Raw genomic sequence first — 9,395 nt, 5'->3', positions numbered from 1 at the left:
AATGAAAGCGCCTTGTCGATCGGTGCCCATTTATTACCAGCCCCCAATGAAATATTCTAGCATATAATGTCATGGTGTGCCTTTTAACGCAGCAAGATGGTCAAAATGCATTGCCAGCTCTCATTAGAGGTCAAGGACAATACAAATTTTCATATTTGGAAACAAAATATGTACTTTAGGCTATTTTTATGGTGGCAATCTGGTCCAAATGGGAGTTTGTAACCAAGCGAAAGAATACAATGCTCATTTGTTGGGGGGGGGGGGGGATTTAAGCTGGAAGGAAAAGTTAAATTGAACAAAAAACACATATGTAGGCAAGCATTATAAGCTTAGCAATGATGTTCCATGTAGTAATAGGGGTAGAAAGGCAGTTCAGATCAAGGCAGTGTCTGAAAGGGGTTCTAGTACTTCTTTTGGGGACACAGCTTCCTGCAGAATTCTCAACACAACAAATATCAATGATTCATGTCACCTTTCTATGCAAAGAAAAAAAAGAATAAGGACAATAATGTCATTTAAATCACTGAATGAGAGAAGCATGTACCAAATAAAAAACAACAAGTTGCTGAAAGTGCCAAATTTTGTCAAAAAAATCCCTCTAAGGTAAATGATGAAGGGGACACTTCTATAACAATCCTATGTTTAAGTAAGGCGCGACACATTTTAAGCCGGAACCATGAATATAAGCATATTGTGAGAAAACAATACCAAAACAAGCTAATTGTAGGGTAACAAGTAGCAAATCAACTCAGCTGTACTGCATACATGCTCAGGAACAAGGATAACCCTGTTAAGTGCCACTTCAGCTGCCAACAAAGCACGAGCTTTACATGTCAGGACGCGGAACTATCAATACAAACTGCGAGGAGAATTACATGACGGCAAGGGTGTGAGTGACCACAAATCTGATTATGACAGTCTTTCACACCTTAAAGCATCATACATATGCTTATTTGCTTGTGTACATGATAACAAAATGATATTATACCTGTTTTGCCATCAACAACCCTTATCCAGTGGCCCTTGACTTAGTCGCAGACATTCCTCTTCCTGAAAAAGTCAAAATACCCAATAGAAAAAGATAAAAAAATGAAACAAAAACATGCATTTATGTATTTTAAGTGTACTTTTATGAATAATATGAAGTGATAAAATCTTGCTCAATTCATGATTGTACTAAATATGAAGGCTGGCTCAGTTAAGCATCTGCTGCACTGTCCATACTGTAAAAATGCCTGCCATTCCATGTCGGTGAAATGGGGCTCTGTTTGAATGTTCATGCTTTTCGCAAAAGTTTTAGTTGCGTTACTCGATCATGGAGTCCCTGCGTTGAATTCTAACTTCATGTAAACACATTAACGCGACACGGTCAACCAATATGCGGTTGAATTTAAGTCGGAAAGCAATTTAGCCCTTATTCCACTATATAAGGGTGGGGGGTCAACTTGAAAAACAACTATTCCAGGTCAAATAATCTGAATTCATGCATTTAATGCACTTATTTCTTCCCTTTGCTAAGAAATGACCAAAAATCTGCTTTCCCAGTCATATTTTGCACTTGCAGATGATATTTCATTTTTATCATAAGTTAGTTTAGGTCACAACATACCAAAAGATTTCCTGCCACAAATTCAATGTAAAAGCAATAACTTTAACAAAAAATAAAGTCAAACTTTTGCGCGTAGACACCCCATAACCATACCTTTTCTTAAAGAGCATTCCAAGCCGCAATGATTTAAACACTAAAAAACATAGGTCATCCAATATGTAAGAAAGAACTCAATGCGAATCAGCGGTCACTGTTTTATGGCCATCTTTTTACCGGCATCTCTCCAGTTGATGATGGTTTCCCGCCAACTGTCAAAGTCTATGTAGTCTCCAACCTAAAAGCAAACAGGGAATTTGTAGTATACAACAATGTTTTCCCTACCACATGAACACAGAAATATTCAAAAATAAAGTCATGGCAAGTGCCCGTACAGAGAATTGTGTCTTCAAATAAATGAAGATTTTGTTTTTAGAGGGTATAGCATTGAACACCAAAAGTATTTAGTGTATTGTAACCTATAAGAGAAATTTATTTTTACTGAAATGTGTTTTTCTTTCATATTATTATCATCCCATCCATATTGCACCAATATATTAAGTTTGGCTGGATTAGCTGTCCATTTGGCCATTCTGTATCATATTTTCACACGCGGGTGTTTTCAGTCCGAAGAAGGCGATATTAGGCCTGTTAAAGCTTAACTGCCCCTTTAAGATTTAAAGCTGTTGTGTTCAATATCTGCAATAAAATACCAAAACAAACCAAAAAGACATGCAAGTGGGGCTAATGTGTGGTGGGGAAAGAATGAATTTGTTAGATATTTTCACTCTAAGCAATTTTGATAATGTCTTTTTTGTGTGTTTTTTTTTAATCATCCCAAAAATGCCAATTTCAAAGCAAAAACAATCCAATTTCATCCAAGACAATAAACTAATTAGTCAAAATGAGAGATCAAAGATACTTTGAAGTGTAGAAATCAATAAGCTTCCAATAACTTGTTATTTCACACCAATAAAAGTGTAAAATCTTGAAAGCGCCTTGTCGATCGGTGCCCATTTATTTACCAGCCGCCAATGAAATATTCTAGCATATAATGTCATGGGTGCCTTTTAACTGCAGCAGATGGTCAAAATGCATTGCCAGCTCTCATTTAGAGGTTCAAGACAATACAAATTTTCATATTTTGGACACAAAATATGTACTTTAGGCTATTTTTATGGTGGCAATCTGGTCCAAATGGGAGTTTGTAACCAAGCGAAAGAATACAATGCTCATTTGTTGGGGGGGGGGGGGGGATTTAAGCTGGAAGGAAAAGTTAAATTGAACAAAAACACATATGTAGGCAAGCATTATAAGCTTAGCAATGATGTTCCATGTAGTAATAGGGGTAGAAAGGCAGTTCAGATCAAGGCAGTGTCCTGAAAGGGGTTTCTAGTACTTCTTTTGGGGACCACAGCTTCCTGCAGAATTCTCAACACAACAAATATCAATGATTCATGTCACCTTTCTATGCAAAGAAAAAAGAATAAGGACAATACTGTCATTAAATCACTGAATGAGAGAAGCATGTACCAAATAAAAACAAAACAAGTTGCTGAAAGTGCCAAATTTTGTCAAAAAAATCCCTCTAAGGTAAATGATGAAGGGGACACTTGCTATAACAATCCTATGTTTAAGTAAGGCGCGACACCATTTTAAGCCGGAACCATGAATATAAGCATATTGTGAGAAAACAATACCAAAAACAAGCTAATTGTAGGGTAACAAGTAGCAAATCAACTCAGCTGTACTGCATACATGCTCAGGAACAAGGATAACCCTGTTAAGTGCCAACTTCAGCTGCCAACAAAGCACGAGCTTTACATGTCAGGACGCGGAACTATCAATACAAACTGCGAGGAGAATTACATGACGGCAAGGGTGTGAGTGACCACAATCCTGATTATGACAGTCTTTCACACCTAAAGCATCATACATATGCTTATTTGCTTGTGTACATGATAACAAAATGATATTATTACCTGTTTTGCCATCAACAACCCTTATCCAGTGGCCCTTGACTTAGTCGCAGACATTCCTCTTCCTGAAAAAGTCAAAATACCCAATAGAAAAAGATAAAAAAATGAAACAAAAACATGCATTTATGTATTTTAAGTGTACTTTTATGAATAATATGAAGTGATAAAATCTTGCTCAATTCATGATTGTACTAAATATGAAGGCTGGCTCAGTTAAGCATCTGCTGCACTGTCCATACTGTAAAAATGCCTGCCATTCCATGTCGGTGAAATGGGGCTCTGTTTGAATGTTCATGCTTTTCGCAAAAGTTTTAGTTGCGTTACTCGATCATGGAGTCCCTGGCGTTGAATTCTAACTTCATGTAACACATTAACGCGACACGGTCAACCAATATGCGGTTGAATTTAAGTCGGAAAGCAATTTAGCCCTTATTCCACTATATAAGGGTGGGGGGGTCAACTTGAAAAACAACTATTCCAGGTCAAATAATCTGAATTCATGCATTTAATGCACTTATTTTCTTCCCTTTTGCTAAGAAATGACCAAAAATCTGCTTTCCCAGTCATATTTTGCACTTGCAGATGATATTTCATTTTTATCATAAGTTAGTTTAGGTCACAACATACCAAAAGATTTCCTGCACAAATTCAATGTAAAAGCAATAACTTTAACAAAAAATAAAGTCAAACTTTTGCGCGTAGACACCCCCATAACCATACCTTTTCTTAAAGAGCATTCCAAGCCGCAATGATTTAAACAATAAAAAACATAGGTCATCCAATATGTAAGAAAGAACTCAATGCGAATCAGCGGTCACTGTTTTATGGCCATCTTTTTACCGGCATCTCTCCAGTTGATGATGGTTTCCCGCCAACTGTCAAAGTCTTATGTAGTCTCCAACCTAAAAGCAAAACAGGGAATTTGTAGTATACAACAATGTTTTCCCTACCACATGAACACAGAAATATTCAAAAATAAAGTCATGGCAAGTGCCCGTACAGAGAATTGTGTCTTCAAATAAATGAAGATTTTGTTTTTAGAGGGTATAGCATTGAACACCAAAAGTATTTAGTGTATTGTAACCTATAAGAGAAATTTATTTTTACTGAAATGTGTTTTTCTTTCATATTATTATCATCCCATCCATATTGCACCAATATATTAAGTTTGGCTGGATTAGCTGTCCATTTGGCCATTCTGTATCATATTTTCACACGCGGGTGTTTTCAGTCCGAAGAAGGCGATATTAGGCCTGTTAAAGCTTAACTGCCCCTTTAAGATTTAAAGCTGTTGTGTTCAATATCTGCAATAAAATACCAAAACAAACCAAAAAGACATGCAAGTGGGGCTAATGTGTGGTGGGGAAAGAATGAATTTGTTAGATATTTTCACTCTAAGCAATTTTGATAATGTCTTTTTTGTGTGTTTTTTTTTAATCATCCCAAAAATGCCAATTTCAAAGCAAAAACAATCCAATTTCATCCAAGACAATAAACTAATTAGTCAAAATGAGAGATCAAAGATACTTTGAAGTGTAGAAATCAATAAGCTTCCAATAACTTGTTATTTCACACCAATAAAAGTGTAAAATCTTGAAAGCGCCTTGTCGATCGGTGCCCATTTATTTACCAGCCGCCAATGAAATATTCTAGCATATAATGTCATGGGTGCCTTTTAACTGCAGCAGATGGTCAAAATGCATTGCCAGCTCTCATTTAGAGGTTCAAGACAATACAAATTTTCATATTTTGGACACAAAATATGTACTTTAGGCTATTTTTATGGTGGCAATCTGGTCCAAATGGGAGTTTGTAACCAAGCGAAAGAATACAATGCTCATTTGTTGGGGGGGGGGGGGGGGATTTAAGCTGGAAGGAAAAGTTAAATTGAACAAAAAACACATATGTAGGCAAGCATTATAAGCTTAGCAATGATGTTCCATGTAGTAATAGGGGTAGAAAGGCAGTTCAGATCAAGGCAGTGTCCTGAAAGGGGTTTCTAGTACTTCTTTTGGGGACACAGCTTCCTGCAGAATTCTCAACACAACAAATATCAATGATTCATGTCACCTTTCTATGCAAAGAAAAAAGAATAAGGACAATACTGTCATTAAATCACTGAATGAGAGAAGCATGTACCAAATAAAAAACAAAACAAGTTGCTGAAAGTGCCAAATTTTGTCAAAAAAATCCCTCTAAGGTAAATGATGAAGGGGACACTTGCTATAACAATCCTATGTTTAAGTAAGGCGCGACACCATTTTAAGCCGGAACCATGAATATAAGCATATTGTGAGAAAACAATACCAAAAACAAGCTAATTGTAGGGTAACAAGTAGCAAATCAACTCAGCTGTACTGCATACATGCTCAGGAACAAGGATAACCCTGTTAAGTGCCAACTTCAGCTGCCAACAAAGCACGAGCTTTACATGTCAGGACGCGGAACTATCAATACAAACTGCGAGGAGAATTACATGACGGCAAGGGTGTGAGTGACCACAATCCTGATTATGACAGTCTTTCACACCTAAAGCATCATACATATGCTTATTTGCTTGTGTACATGATAACAAAATGATATTATTACCTGTTTTGCCATCAACAACCCTTATCCAGTGGCCCTTGACTTAGTCGCAGACATTCCTCTTCCTGAAAAAGTCAAAATACCCAATAGAAAAAGATAAAAAAATGAAACAAAAACATGCATTTATGTATTTTAAGTGTACTTTTATGAATAATATGAAGTGATAAAATCTTGCTCAATTCATGATTGTACTAAATATGAAGGCTGGCTCAGTTAAGCATCTGCTGCACTGTCCATACTGTAAAAATGCCTGCCATTCCATGTCGGTGAAATGGGGCTCTGTTTGAATGTTCATGCTTTTCGCAAAAGTTTTAGTTGCGTTACTCGATCATGGAGTCCCTGGCGTTGAATTCTAACTTCATGTAACACATTAACGCGACACGGTCAACCAATATGCGGTTTGAATTTAAGTCGGAAAGCAATTTAGCCCTTATTCCACTATATAAGGGTGGGGGGTCAACTTGAAAAACAACTATTCCAGGTCAAATAATCTGAATTCATGCATTTAATGCACTTATTTTCTTCCCTTTTGCTAAGAAATGACCAAAAATCTGCTTTCCCAGTCATATTTTGCACTTGCAGATGATATTTCATTTTTATCATAAGTTAGTTTAGGTCACAACATACCAAAAGATTTCCTGCACAAATTCAATGTAAAAGCAATAACTTTAACAAAAAATAAAGTCAAACTTTTGCGCGTAGACACCCCCATAACCATACCTTTTCTTAAAGAGCATTCCAAGCCGCAATGATTTAAACAATAAAAAACATAGGTCATCCAATATGTAAGAAAGAACTCAATGCGAATCAGCGGTCACTGTTTTATGGCCATCTTTTTACCGGCATCTCTCCAGTTGATGATGGTTTCCCGCCAACTGTCAAAGTCTTATGTAGTCTCCAACCTAAAAGCAAAACAGGGAATTTGTAGTATACAACAATGTTTTCCCTACCACATGAACACAGAAATATTCAAAAATAAAGTCATGGCAAGTGCCCGTACAGAGAATTGTGTCTTCAAATAAATGAAGATTTTGTTTTTAGAGGGTATAGCATTGAACACCAAAAGTATTTAGTGTATTGTAACCTATAAGAGAAATTTATTTTTACTGAAATGTGTTTTTCTTTCATATTATTATCATCCCATCCATATTGCACCAATATATTAAGTTTGGCTGGATTAGCTGTCCATTTGGCCATTCTGTATCATATTTTCACACGCGGGTGTTTTCAGTCCGAAGAAGGCGATATTAGGCCTGTTAAAGCTTAACTGCCCCTTTAAGATTTAAAGCTGTTGTGTTCAATATCTGCAATAAAATACCAAAACAAACCAAAAAGACATGCAAGTGGGGCTAATGTGTGGTGGGGAAAGAATGAATTTGTTAGATATTTTCACTCTAAGCAATTTTGATAATGTCTTTTTTGTGTGTTTTTTTTTAATCATCCCAAAAATGCCAATTTCAAAGCAAAAAACAATCCAATTTCATCCAAGACAATAAACTAATTAGTCAAAATGAGAGATCAAAGATACTTTGAAGTGTAGAAATCAATAAGCTTCCAATAACTTGTTATTTCACACCAATAAAAGTGTAAAATCTTGAAAGCGCCTTGTCGATCGGTGCCCATTTATTTACCAGCCGCCAATGAAATATTCTAGCATATAATGTCATGGGTGCCTTTTAACTGCAGCAGATGGTCAAAATGCATTGCCAGCTCTCATTTAGAGGTTCAAGACAATACAAATTTTCATATTTTGGACACAAAATATGTACTTTAGGCTATTTTTATGGTGGCAATCTGGTCCAAATGGGAGTTTGTAACCAAGCGAAAGAATACAATGCTCATTTGTTGGGGGGGGGGGGGATTTAAGCTGGAAGGAAAAGTTAAATTGAACAAAAAACACATATGTAGGCAAGCATTATAAGCTTAGCAATGATGTTCCATGTAGTAATAGGGGTAGAAAGGCAGTTCAGATCAAGGCAGTGTCCTGAAAGGGGTTTCTAGTACTTCTTTTGGGGACACAGCTTCCTGCAGAATTCTCAACACAACAAATATCAATGATTCATGTCACCTTTCTATGCAAAGAAAAAAGAATAAGGACAATACTGTCATTAAATCACTGAATGAGAGAAGCATGTACCAAATAAAAAACAAAACAAGTTGCTGAAAGTGCCAAATTTTGTCAAAAAAATCCCTCTAAGGTAAATGATGAAGGGGACACTTGCTATAACAATCCTATGTTTAAGTAAGGCGCGACACCATTTTAAGCCGGAACCATGAATATAAGCATATTGTGAGAAAACAATACCAAAAACAAGCTAATTGTAGGGTAACAAGTAGCAAATCAACTCAGCTGTACTGCATACATGCTCAGGAACAAGGATAACCCTGTTAAGTGCCAACTTCAGCTGCCAACAAAGCACGAGCTTTACATGTCAGGACGCGGAACTATCAATACAAACTGCGAGGAGAATTACATGACGGCAAGGGTGTGAGTGACCACAATCCTGATTATGACAGTCTTTCACACCTAAAGCATCATACATATGCTTATTTGCTTGTGTACATGATAACAAAATGATATTATTACCTGTTTTGCCATCAACAACCCTTATCCAGTGGCCCTTGACTTAGTCGCAGACATTCCTCTTCCTGAAAAAGTCAAAATACCCAATAGAAAAAGATAAAAAAATGAAACAAAAACATGCATTTATGTATTTTAAGTGTACTTTTATGAATAATATGAAGTGATAAAATCTTGCTCAATTCATGATTGTACTAAATATGAAGGCTGGCTCAGTTAAGCATCTGCTGCACTGTCCATACTGTAAAAATGCCTGCCATTCCATGTCGGTGAAATGGGGCTCTGTTTGAATGTTCATGCTTTTCGCAAAAGTTTTAGTTGCGTTACTCGATCATGGAGTCCCTGGCGTTGAATTCTAACTTCATGTAACACATTAACGCGACACGGTCAACCAATATGCGGTTGAATTTAAGTCGGAAAGCAATTTAGCCCTTATTCCACTATATAAGGGTGGGGGGTCAACTTGAAAAACAACTATTCCAGGTCAAATAATCTGAATTCATGCATTTAATGCACTTATTTTCTTCCCTTTTGCTAAGAAATGACCAAAAATCTGCTTTCCCAGTCATATTTTGCACTTGCAGATGATATTTCATTTTTATCATAAGTTAGTTTAGGTCACAACATACCAAAAGATTTCCTGCACAAATTCAATGTAAAAGCA

General features: G+C 36.5%; 1 long non-coding RNA gene across 1 annotated transcript; it reads right to left on the bottom strand.

The window, feature by feature from the left end:
* Window positions 1-986: 986 nt before the first annotated feature.
* Window positions 987-5,941, bottom strand: LOC127859993 (uncharacterized). The gene is made up of 4 exons (XR_008039557.1): window positions 4,405-5,941; window positions 3,568-3,629; window positions 1,823-1,883; window positions 987-1,050 (listed from the first exon to the last, which is right to left on the bottom strand). It is a non-coding gene; the product is annotated as an uncharacterized LOC127859993 (long non-coding RNA).
* Between the last annotated feature and the right edge of the window lie 3,454 nt (window positions 5,942-9,395).

The sequence above is a fragment of the Dreissena polymorpha genome, chromosome 15 (genome assembly GCF_020536995.1).
Source record: "Dreissena polymorpha isolate Duluth1 chromosome 15, UMN_Dpol_1.0, whole genome shotgun sequence".
NCBI lineage: Eukaryota > Metazoa > Mollusca > Bivalvia > Myida > Dreissenidae > Dreissena > Dreissena polymorpha.
The sequence above is the reverse complement of the archived record's forward strand: the minus strand, read 5'-3'. Positions and strand labels throughout refer to the sequence as shown.